General features: G+C 38.7%; 1 long non-coding RNA gene across 1 annotated transcript; it reads right to left on the bottom strand.

The window, feature by feature from the left end:
* Nucleotides 1–462: 462 nt before the first annotated feature.
* LOC136290268 (uncharacterized) lies at nt 463–4,522 on the bottom strand. The gene is made up of 3 exons (XR_010721068.1): nt 4,436–4,522; nt 3,276–3,346; nt 463–1,660 (listed from the first exon to the last, which is right to left on the bottom strand). It is a non-coding gene; the product is annotated as an uncharacterized lncRNA (long non-coding RNA).
* Nucleotides 4,523–11,784: the final 7,262 nt, after the last annotated feature.

Below are 11,784 nucleotides of genomic sequence, written 5' to 3'. Positions count from 1 at the left end.
AAATGTGGATTAGAACTTTAATCTGTTATTTTGTGTTACTTTAGTGTTAATTTTAGAATTATTTTATTGCAAAGGAAGATTAAAGATTATTCGTTGAGTTCCCCTTTTAGAGTAGCTGAATTTCTTCTGGAGCAGCATCTAAAGACAGTTTTATAATTTTTTATTAAAAAAAACCCTTTTTTTTACTCTGTAAACTGATATTGTCACTAGTAGAAATGGTGGCTGATAGCTCTGATTATCTCTAAAGTCCCACGAAACATAAAGTCCCATACAGTCATCCATGTGGGAAGGTCAGACCACATCTGAGAGAGCTTTGGAAAATCTGCTTCTCTAAAAATATTGTTACCAATAATTATTTTATCAGAACTGACCATCTGTAGCCATTTCAGGTATTCTTTTCACTCTGTCTGGATGTACAAGTGAGCTGCTCTCTGAGAAGCAGGCATTGTTAGGCTGATAGAGGCTCTGGCTAAGGGCGGACACTGCAAACCATCCTGAAGACAACAGAAAAGCCCAACTGATTTCAGCGGGATGTTAGATCAGATTGAAACCAATAATACCTTTGTGGCTTGAAGCAGATTTTTTATATATATATTTGCTTTAATCGCCTTCAAATAAAGAAAAGAAAAATCCTTGAGGAAATAAGTTGGTTTTTCTCTTGGCAGGTTGCACAAGTGAACATGAAATGATGCCAAAACATTGTAGTGAGGTTTTATTTGAAGTGGACACCTGCACGGCGGGAGCTGGCCTGCAACCAATGTTTCATTCCTCAATTCAATTCAAACTGATTTAATTGGCATGATAAGCTATAGAATTGTATCCCAAGGATCAAAGAGGAAGGTCTTCCAGATATGCTTTAGAGGATGGGTGTAATCTGCTCATCTGTGTTTAGAGCAGATGGTGGTCTCCAACACACATTCAACTACTATTAAGTTAGTCCACCCCTCATCTGATATGAAGTTAATGTATGTTTTTTCTGTACAGACTATGCAGATTTTTTCTTGATTTGTGTATATCCATGTGAATAATTATGTTGTCATGAGTGTGATGCTTGTTCCTAATTTGTTCCAACAGCAGAAAATTTTCTTGCAGGTCATTGTGTTTTGAACATTACAATGGAAGCCACATCTTTGTCTTCCCACAGTCACTTTGTTTGCAAGGACAGTAATGAATGGGTTCATCCTGTGGGTTTCTCTTACTGAAGAAGCCACAGTCCAATGCATCCATTATGAAGAAAACATTTGAAACACGTTGCTCTGTTTCTTATGAGAATTTTTTTTGAGACAGATAATCCTTTCCAAAAAGTATGAATATCTAAACTCTAAGAAAATTCTTCCCAAAGAAGATTCAGCTCTGAAATAAAAAACTAAAAATTTACATTTTTTAAAAAATATATATTCTTTCTGAAGTATACATGGATTGTGATGGCAGACTAGGATCTTTGAAATGTCACTTCATTTTTCTGTTGGTACCAACAATAATCTTGGAAGACTGTCCAGTAAACAAAAAAATGAATGCATCAGGAAAGAGTATTTACACCTGGATGTGCAGAATAGCTTTCCTAGGCAACTAATCCTTTCCACTTTGTCCACCTTTCCTGTGATTCAAATGCCTTCGGTAAAACTTCTTCAAACATGGTCAAGCATCCGGACTGTTGTACCTGCAAAGAGAACATCTTTATTCTTCTTAAATAAAGAAGAATATCTCTTATTCTTCTTATTGCCCAACCTCAGCCTTTTCATAGTTTTTGAAAACACCTTCTCTGAAATATTCACCCCAGACATCTTAACTGACATGAGAGTGCACATGGAGAGTATAAGAAAGAGTCCCTTGGAAATAAGAAAAAGCCAAATGTAGAAATTGCACTGGAACTAAATGCTAGAAATGTTGCTGCACAATTGACTGTTTGACTTTAGTACCAATCATGATGAGCTCTAAGAGATGCTTTCTGACAGTTTCTGTGAATCCCTAACATCCTTGTGCACTGCCTACTGTGGGCTCCACACATGAAGCAGTGGCTGAAGTTTGAGCTGCCAACTTGCAAAACTCAAGCTTCAGCACAAGACAGGAGGGCAGGGGAGAAGAGAGGAAGAGGAATCCTTGTTCTCTTCCCAGGAGAAAGAGCTCTATGTACCTACTCCTTTCCACTTCCATGAATGTCTTCTGTAGCTTTATTTTGTGAAATTTTAAAGGTAGGATTTTGGATGCGAAGTCTTGTAAGGAAAGCCATGGGCCATATCTTTGTAGTTGCATTTATGTAATAGCTGCACCGGGATAATTTCTTTTTGGGTGAAACATCTCCTTTCTCATTCTTTAAATGAGGGAAACCTCATTTAAATATTTTTTTGTGTCTGTCGTGTCCATAGACTTCAATTCTGCTCTACTCTGTGTACATAAAGAAAAGGGAAATCTTACCCCTACAGATTTAAAATTTATGTGTTTGCAGAGCTTGAAACAACTTCTGACTTATAAGCACAGATGATAAATTGCAGAGAAAGGAAACTGTCCTTCAGTCTGAGGTCATCTAAGTGATCACTGATACTGTCCAAAACTAAAGAGGAAATGAATTTTCACCAATACATATTTTAAAGTTCCTCTTTTTTAGGAACAACTAAGGTTATGACGACTAGTTTGGTCTTTGGTTGTTCGGGGTTTTTTTTGAGGTTTTGGGGGTTTTTTTGTGGGTTTTTTTGTTTGTTTTGTTTTTTGTTTTTTGTTTTGTTTGGTTTTTTGCTTGTTTTGTTTTGCTTTGTTTGTTTTTTATTTTTCTTGAAAGGGAAAGAAAACAACTAAGCAGACTGAGAGAAGGACACCCTAAAAGAGCCCTACTCTGCAAAAGAGAGAAGACTGGATCTCACATCTCTGCAACCTCTTGGTGAGCATATTGAACATCCTTCCCTCTGGGATCATTGCCCTCAGGGTCTCTCCCACAGTGCAATACTCAGCCAAAGCATCCTCCTGAGATAAGGAAGCTTGGGAAACACTGTGCTCCACAGCTTGCTGAGCCAGCACTTGGACCTGAACTTGGACTGATCTGCAATATGCCCTAGATCTGCAAAAGCTTTATGAGAAAAGTTATAAGTTCTACGAGAATGAGTAGTTCTTTCCCCTCAAAAAAAAAAAAAAAAAATTCTGTTTCAATACACTAGGCTTTTTTCCAGTAAGAAAAATAATGGTTCATTAAAAATACTGAATAAATTTTACCCATTATTTCTGTTACAGAACTGCACTAGTTAATGTGTTTCTTGTGTTTTCTGTATAGTAAATTATCTTACCTGTGGAGCCAGACTTCTTTATCTTCTGACCAAGAGACAATCTGTTCAACTGAGCTGAAAAAAACAGAAGCCTGAGTTGTGTTAGACAGGGAGTGACTGGTTGAAATGAATGCAAGCATATAAATTCCACAACAAGTAAAGTAAAATGCACAAGTACAGTAGGGCACAATGATGCTTATTTGCAAACATTGGCACTTGAAAGTGACATCATAGGCTTGAAAGTCACCTCTCAGTCTGCTGGATGTAGAAACTCCCTGCTTTGAGCAGCTCCTGTATCTACCTTGGGCAATACTGCAGAGATAGGGCAGCTGCAAGATCCTGTCGTATGCGACTAAAGGGAATGCCTAATGAGGCTCCTGAAGCTGTCCTCCCAGTTCCAACTGAGGATGTTAAAAAAAAAGGAAACCTATTCTGTAAATTAGAAAAAAAAAAAAATCAAACACAGGACTAACTTCACAAATTCCTACAATGAATTGTCAAAATACAGTTTCTCAAGGGGTCTGCTTCACCTGATATCTAGTTCAGCTTTCTAAGTACTGGTTCTGTTGTAAGAATCAATCTATGCGGTTGGTGGAAGAAAAAAAAATACCACACTGTTATTACCAATTCTTGATAACCATTTGCTGTAAATTTCCTTCTTGGAGTGAGCTGTATTTAGTCTTATTCAAAAAGAAACTAAGATTAAGATGCCACAGAGCATCACTAAAGAGCACCATGTGCTGGTCTTGTGTTATTACTCCACAGACACAGGTGTAATTTTCTGACTGCTCTTTGGAAAAGTTTCCCTCACCCCCCACCCCCACACACATTGTAGAAATGCCTGTCTACCTGCAGAGATCCTAAAAAATAGTTTCGAAGGGAATTGCTGGATCCTGTAATCTCAAAGGCTGTTCAGCCTGAGGCTATTCCTCATCTCATCACCAGCAGGGAGCTCAGTGTGGAGCAGGACTCAGAAAGGACAACCAGCTCCCCTGTCAGAATTTCTGGGGTTTCCCTTCCTGCCAGTGTGCTTCCCTAAGAGGAAAAAGAATAGAAAGGTCTCCAGCTACCACTTGGAGAATCACAGAATCATTTAGGTTTAAACAAACTTTAAGATCCTGAAGTCCACCTGTAGTGCTGCAGGGGTTGTTGTGGTCACAGTGCCAGACCCAGAACTTTACCTGTCCTAGTATTTGATCCTAATGTGGCAAGATTCCACCCACTTCCAACACAGTAGAACTGTGTAATGTTATGGTGAGACACCACAGTTTCAGGACTAAACAGGCTTCTGAAAATACAGCTGCTGAACAAGGACTGGAGAAGCCAAAGGGAAGGCAAAATAACAGCCTGCAGGTGTGTTCATCATCCTGCTTGCCTCTCTCTAGATCCCCTTCTGAACACAGGTGCTCATGCACTCACACTAATTTTGCATTGGTCATAGACCTAGGGGTTTAATAAAAGATAATATTCATTATGTGAGTGTTATTCACTTGGAGGATGCCTCATTTTATGATCACCTTCAAAACTACTGGCAATCAGCCTGTCTCAGGTGGCTCTGTGCCAGGCCCAGCAGGTTGTTGGATTTATTGCCCACAATCACCACTTTTGTCCAGATTTATCACACCTCACTGTGACCATTAGCACCCTTGATTACCTCTTCATCTTCACTGTTTTGAATCACGACTTTGATGTATAATATCTCCTCAAGCAAGGACATTTCCCCTTCAACAGCAATTCTGAATGGTACACAAACAACTGGAAATATCCCATCGGCATTTTCAGGTACAGAAAGTTGGTGACAAGGCTTTTATTTTTAAGAATATCAAAGATCTTTTTTCTGATGATTATTCCATTTCATCCAGTGGTCATCACAGTAAACCTGTGTAATCCAGATCCAGGGCAACCATCTTAACTAATAAACACTAAGGGGGGCAGAAACTTACCTAAAAACTACAGGACCTCCAAATTGGTTCTTGAGACAAAAATCTCCTTTCTTATGATCACCTGTGCTTCATCTGACCTATCTGGAAATATCTGCAAACTTCCCTACAACTGTCTATTAGCTTTCAAGTGACAAACAGGAAAAAACAGACTGACTCTGGAATATTGATCAGCTTTTCCCACTGGCACAGGGCTGTTGCAGTTTTCCCTTGTTCTTCTTTGTCTTCCTAAATTCACCTTTTATCTCTTGCTGCAGGCTACAGAACTGCTTGGAGCAGAGACTAGATGGGTTTGCCCTGTATTTAGAAAACTTCTGCTAACAATTCATGCTAGACCACAGTTATGAATCTAATGATAGTAGTACACTGAAAATTTCTCTAAAGTGTACTTCAGCAGAAAAAGTAATTCTTTTAATGAGCATGTTTTCTCCTCCAAGTGAAGTTTATTGATATAGTAGGTAGAAAACTTCATGAGAAAGAGTCTGAGGGATGGAGTGCTCCTGCTTCTGTCTGGCATTAATGACAGGTAAAGTGTTTCATAAGATTCCTGCAGGACTCGTGTTTGAATATTTCTCACCTTGTGAGATGTGATTCATAGCAATATTATCCAGGAAAAAGCAGGTGGCCCAGAGCACAGGGACAAGAGGTGAGCTCAAACACATTTCCTCAAAGAGCTCATCCTCCCGCCTGGCACACCAAACAACCCCAGACCTGTGCCTGCTGACCTGGTATGAGCACAGCTGCCTGCAGGCCCAGTGCCCACAGCAGTGAGGTTCTGCAGATATCACATTTCTCACGACAGGATGCAGCACTCACACAGTGGGTACCAGCCCAGGAAATTCACCTCTGGCAAGAAGAAAAACCGTAAGAAATATCACAGTATGGCGTCTAATGAACTTTTCTTCCTCCCCTTTGCCGACTTTAACTGCTTTTTTCTTCTCTTTGAGCTGTAGAATTCCCTGCCTCTCTGCTGCATCAGCGAGGCCCACAGGTTTAAAAATACCACACTTTATCTCCAGCATCCCAAATAATTTTATTGTCAATCTGAACACCTCTTCTGCTTTCATTCCATTCCTTCATTCCTAGCCTGGCAAATTCTTATGTGCCTTCTCTATAACTATAAACACTCCCACAGAGGAAGTCTATAATAGCAACTGCCCTGTCAGATGGAATAAAGATTAAAACTAATTGATAAGGAAGATGTTCAAACAAAAATTGTAGTAATGAGTCCACTCAGTAGCCTGCATTTTCTTAGTTTGTTTGCTTCTTGGACCCTAAAAGTCACTAGTCCACCTCTTTTCTGTCACTGCAGCTCAGCTGTTGTTCACAAATTTCAAATATTTGTGCCATTAATTAAATTGTGCCAGCAAACCACTATTAAAATTAGTTAATGCTGAAAGGAGCTAAAATAATTTATCATATCTAAGCAGATCACCAATGTTTTTGAATTTAATGAAAATGAGAATTGGGTCAGCAGGAGGAAAAGGAGACATCAATTAAAAAATATATCTATACTGGAGTCTCAAAAGCTGTTACCATTGATTTCAATCCAGGACACGGGGCCTGGCTGGCAAAAAGCATCAAAGAATAATTAAAGAGGTGGGTTTTTTGTTTTTTTTTTTTTGGGGGGGGGGGGTTGGTGGTTTTTTTTGTTTGTTTGTTTTTGTGGGTTTTTTATTTTTGTTTGTTTGTTTTTGGTTTTTTTCTTTTCCCTGTGGCTAGAATACAGTAACAGAGCTTCAAGAAGTGGAAGCAAATAGGATGTAATCACTGCAGAGAACTGTAAAGGGCTATGAGAAGCTGTTAATGCTACTGCTTTTTTTTTTGTCTCTTTTCACATCTTTATTTGCATTTTTGAAGTCGACTATTTGCTTTTAATGGACAGGAATGTGGGACTGGAGCTGGAATTCATTCTGCCCCTTCAAGCTGTTCTGGTCACAGGCTCATCACTGCACTGAAGCATCATGAGAGCTTCAGTTGTTGAAGATGAAGCAGTCAGACAGGCTCCTCACAGCTGAATCCTGTTCAGCTAGGGGTGGTAACAAAGACTGCCTTGGTTTAACTGTATTTTGATGTTTGTAATATCTCCACTGTAAATAATGTAACATTCCATTCTTGAGTCAAAAATGTGTCACTTCTGAGTCAGCCCAATCATGTGGAGACTGTAGATGACATAGATGAACTTCTTTCATCTTCCTGCTCTTTATTTTCAGGTCAATATGGTCTGCCCTGAATGACCCAAACAGGATTGACTTTTCACTAAAAAAAAAAATCACAGAGCTGGTATATGGCCATAAGAATGTTGTTGCAGTCTGGATCCAGGAAGATCTTTGGGTCTGCTAGGAACACCTCTTCTGCTTCTTTCCTTGAAGGATTTTCAAAACTGCAGTTACATGACTACCAAAGTCAGCGGTTTTTTCAGTATGGTTTGTGAATAAGAGAATTTATATGATAAAGAACTAAATTAAAATTTAACCTCCATAAAAATGGAAAACTACTATGTCTTCCTCCCTCACATATTCTTAAATAAATGGTTATAATTCTGCCTTTGCATCTTTGGTAGATCTTTTCTCTTCTAATTCAACCCATTAATCCTGCAGAAAACTCTCCAGGCTCGAGGGTTTCTCTGTCGTGTTCATTTGCAAGGATTTTTCTTTATTCTTCATCTAATGAGTTGACCACTCCCACAGTGGTCCAATACATACCAAGCTTCCTTAAAGTGAGGAATGGGGGAGAGAGGCAGAACAATCCAGGGGCTGGAGTAATCCCTAAGAAATAACAAATACACCACCTGTTTTGTTTGTATCCTACTTTAAGAGCTATTCATTGATTTTTGCCAGACTGTCATTCACAAGGAAAGTAGGTTTCTATTCTTCTTAAACTTAAAGCACTCAGGCTAGAAAGATAAGAACAAAACAATTTTGTATGGGCTTGGTTGGCACATTATTACCCTAATTCCACTAATTAGTGGAAAACAGCTGTTCAAAGGCTGAGTACTCTGTTCTCTGCTCCAGACAATACTTGAAAGCCTTCTAGTGTTATACCGGGCACTCAGGTTTATGTGTGCCAAATCAAGTTACCTATCAGAACAAGAATGGCTTTATTTTCTGAAAAAGGCTATTCACTTCATTCAGACACAGATGTATTTAATTAATGTCTATTTATGTTGGAAATAGTTATCAGAAAACTTACAACATCTTGGTCAGAAATCTTGTTGGTGTAAGACTTGAGAGCTGGTAGTCAAACGTCTTCTGGGGATCACTTTACTTTTTTTTTTTTTCTTTTCCATTGGCTGTGATAATCCAAGCCAAATGGTATTTAAGGAGCCCTGAAAAACTCAAAACTCACAGCTCTTGTTACTGTTTGTAGGTATGAAAATTTAAGCTTTTGTTATTTGGAGTGACTGTCCCTGGAGGTAAGTCAAGACTGGATGTAGCACTCAGTGCAGTGGTCTGGATGAACAAGGTGGTGTGAGGTCATAGGTTGGGCTCGATGACCTCAAAGGTATTTTCTAACCTAGTTAATTTAGTGATTCTGTGATTTATGTGCCTAAATATTTCATATGAGAACTGTAGCTAAAAAATATGTATACCCTGAGACGCACATTCAGGTCATTAAAAAATAAAGCAGCAATTGAAATGCAGTTTAAGTTCTGCAATGCAAACATTCCCTGACATCTTCCTGGTGGATACATTTGCACCTTCATAATAACTAAAACGTTTCCCTGTACATGTAGGAATTTTGCATCAGATGGCTACTCTATCAAGTTGGCTTTAAAAAAATTTGAAAAAAAATTACCTAAGCTATTAGGTATTGTTTCTAATGCTTTTCTTTCTTAGATAAAATCAACTTGTATCACTATTGTCTTCATTAAATTGCAGGTCAGTCAGTGAAGCACTGCATGTAACTTTTAGATATTGTTGAGAAACCAAATAAATTGCCCAAAATATGGACAATTGCGCACGAACAGAGGAAGGTGGAAAGTAGGGCTACAGATCTTGAAGAAGATACCACACTTTGGCTAGCATTTCAAAAATTAATTTTGCTGGAGTATGACTACAATTGTTGGCAAAATTATTTGACAAATAGATGGTCTAGCAATTAGTGGTTTAATATTTTAGCCGAAATCTCATTAAAACGAACTTATCTTACAAAAAAAAAAAAAAAAAAAAAAAAAAAAGAAACATTTTGGTGCAGATTTTATCTACCTAATATCATGGGGTCTTCTGCAGATCAGTTGAAAAATTCAGCTACTTTTCCTTACTTGCATCTGCTTTCAGCACATTTTGACGCAATTCCTTTTCTTGCATTTACATTAGTTTGAAGACACGTGAGCGATCTCTGAAATCTCTGGAGCAAAACAAACACGTTGATTAGTTACTCTTAATTTGTTTTGCTGTCTGAAATTTTGGAAATATCAAGGGAGTATTTTATTAAAAATTTCCTAAATCTGTAATAGATTTTTTTTCTCCTTTGAGCAAAATATGAGGCTGAATTTAAAGGCAGTTGGTTTATTACTAATGACTTTTATAGAGCATCAAACTGGCCCACAAGCCAGCTCTTGGAGAGTCATTCTACTTCTGAAAATATTAGGTTAGATAGATAAATTCACTTTTAAACTCTTTCCAAGCTGTTCTTTTGCACAGAAATGACTTCATGTGGAATTTGGGAGTAAGTCTGGAACGAAGGAAGTGACACAGGAATATTTTCCCTTCACTGCTTCCGGAAAAACGAAATCTCATAAGGCTTCAGGCTCAAAGGTACACTCTTTGATCACAGGACTAAAATATCCTTCCACTTTCAAATACAACCCCATCATGACCTTTATAACCAAGGTGAAATCAAATTTTCATCAGTGTTAGAAGAAAAAAAGCAGTTTTAGGGATTATGAGTAAACAGGGGTGGAAAATGAAACTGCAAAACTTCTAATATTCCCTGATTTTACAGAGGCAGAATTTGACATTGAACAAATCAATTTAAGGATCCCAATCACATTTGTGAGCACAAGTCTCAAGTGCACAGCTAAATTTGTATGTTCAACATGCTTGCACTTAAAAGTGCAGATGCTAAAATCGATGCTAAAATTTCTAAAATATTTCCAGAATATCAATTTACTGTTGGCTAGAGAGGATGTTCTCACAGAGGAACCACTGGCAGGGGAAGGTCAGAAGCACAGCCAGTGTAGCAAGGGAATTTGAAAAGCCGCATGAGATAGGTGGGCTTCAAGATCTGAAGTGAATTTATCATCACTTGAACCTATCCCTATGTAAACTGCACCTGGACATAATAAATCGATTATATCTGAAGACAGACCATTTTCATTTATTCTCCCCCACTTAAAATTCCAAGTTTCTTTCCCATGATGACACAGCCTGTCCCAGGCTTTTCTGCATCTTGGCAGCAAGCAAAATACTGTCCACTCTTGTGTACTTGTCATACCAAAACCACCAGTTCATAACCCCTCCATGCATCAGGGAAATCCCTGAGCATCCCATTTATCTCAGGCACTGGCTGCAAAATGTCTGCCCTGTTAGGGCACTTCCAGGCCTTGCATTTGTCAATCCTCCTCCTTTCCCAACTGGTTTAACTCCAACTTCCTCTGACCCTCTGCACAGTCTCTTGCCATCTGCAACAGCTCTCTGTATCTCTCTGCCTCATCAACTCTTCATCCTTTGCCAGATCTCATCCGCAAACCTCTCCTCATTCCCCTGCCTGCACCTCCTAATTTCTTCCACTCTCTTCTCTCTGTTATTGGCCTTTGTCTCTCTTTAATATGTTCTACAGGCAGTATGTTTCTGCCTCTGTTGGTCTGTCATTTACACAGTATAATATCTATGGTCTTGTATTATTTATTTCATAAAGCATTTTAGGAGGAGTTCACATGAAAGGGGTAATGAAAAACAAATTTGCAGTGAATTATTAGTAGTCTGTTAAGATGAGCATGTACTATTTTCTCTTTTCTTACTTTTTCTTTTCTGTCTTTTCACTTCCCTTCCCGAAATGCCCCAGAAATTTTACCTAAGTCTGAAGTATGCACTTTCTGCTAACTGAACAGTGATAAATTCACAGAGTTAAACGTGGGTGATTGGTAAGGTCTGAAAGCAATGCTGTCCAGGACACCTCAAAGAAAGAATGGAACTTTGAAACAGAGCTCACCAAAAGAAAATGGAAAAAATCCTTTAATGTAATTCTCAGGGGCTTTGAATAATCAAAGTGCACAGTCACACTCCTGGGGACAGAGAAAGAAGAAAGCAGCAGGAGGTTCTGCAGTGAGATCTGTTAACTCGCAGATACACCAACATCACCAACATAAGCACTGAGGAAATACGAGGAATGCAAATCTCTCCCTTCTTCCTATAGCCATGTTTGAGGAGCATGGTGGAGGTGCCAGTATCTCCAGAGTACAAAGGCCACCTGGCAGATTTTATGTCCAGATTATCAGCTAAAAACTGTGGAGTCACCTTATTGGCCACAGGAGTGTCAGGCCTTTAATGTGTTGGCAAAGGTTTTACAGAAAGGAAGGAGGTGCCAAGTGGGAATGAAACTTGGGAATGAATCTTGCTATGGTTGTTCACTTCTGGTCAGTTGAG

This window comes from Chamaea fasciata, unplaced genomic scaffold, assembly GCF_029207755.1.
Source record: "Chamaea fasciata isolate MVZ Bird 193981 ecotype frontalis unplaced genomic scaffold, bChaFas1.0.hap1 SCAF_5, whole genome shotgun sequence".
In the NCBI taxonomy this organism is placed as follows: Eukaryota; Metazoa; Chordata; class Aves; order Passeriformes; family Sylviidae; genus Chamaea; species Chamaea fasciata.
The sequence above is the reverse complement of the archived record's forward strand: the minus strand, read 5'-3'. Positions and strand labels throughout refer to the sequence as shown.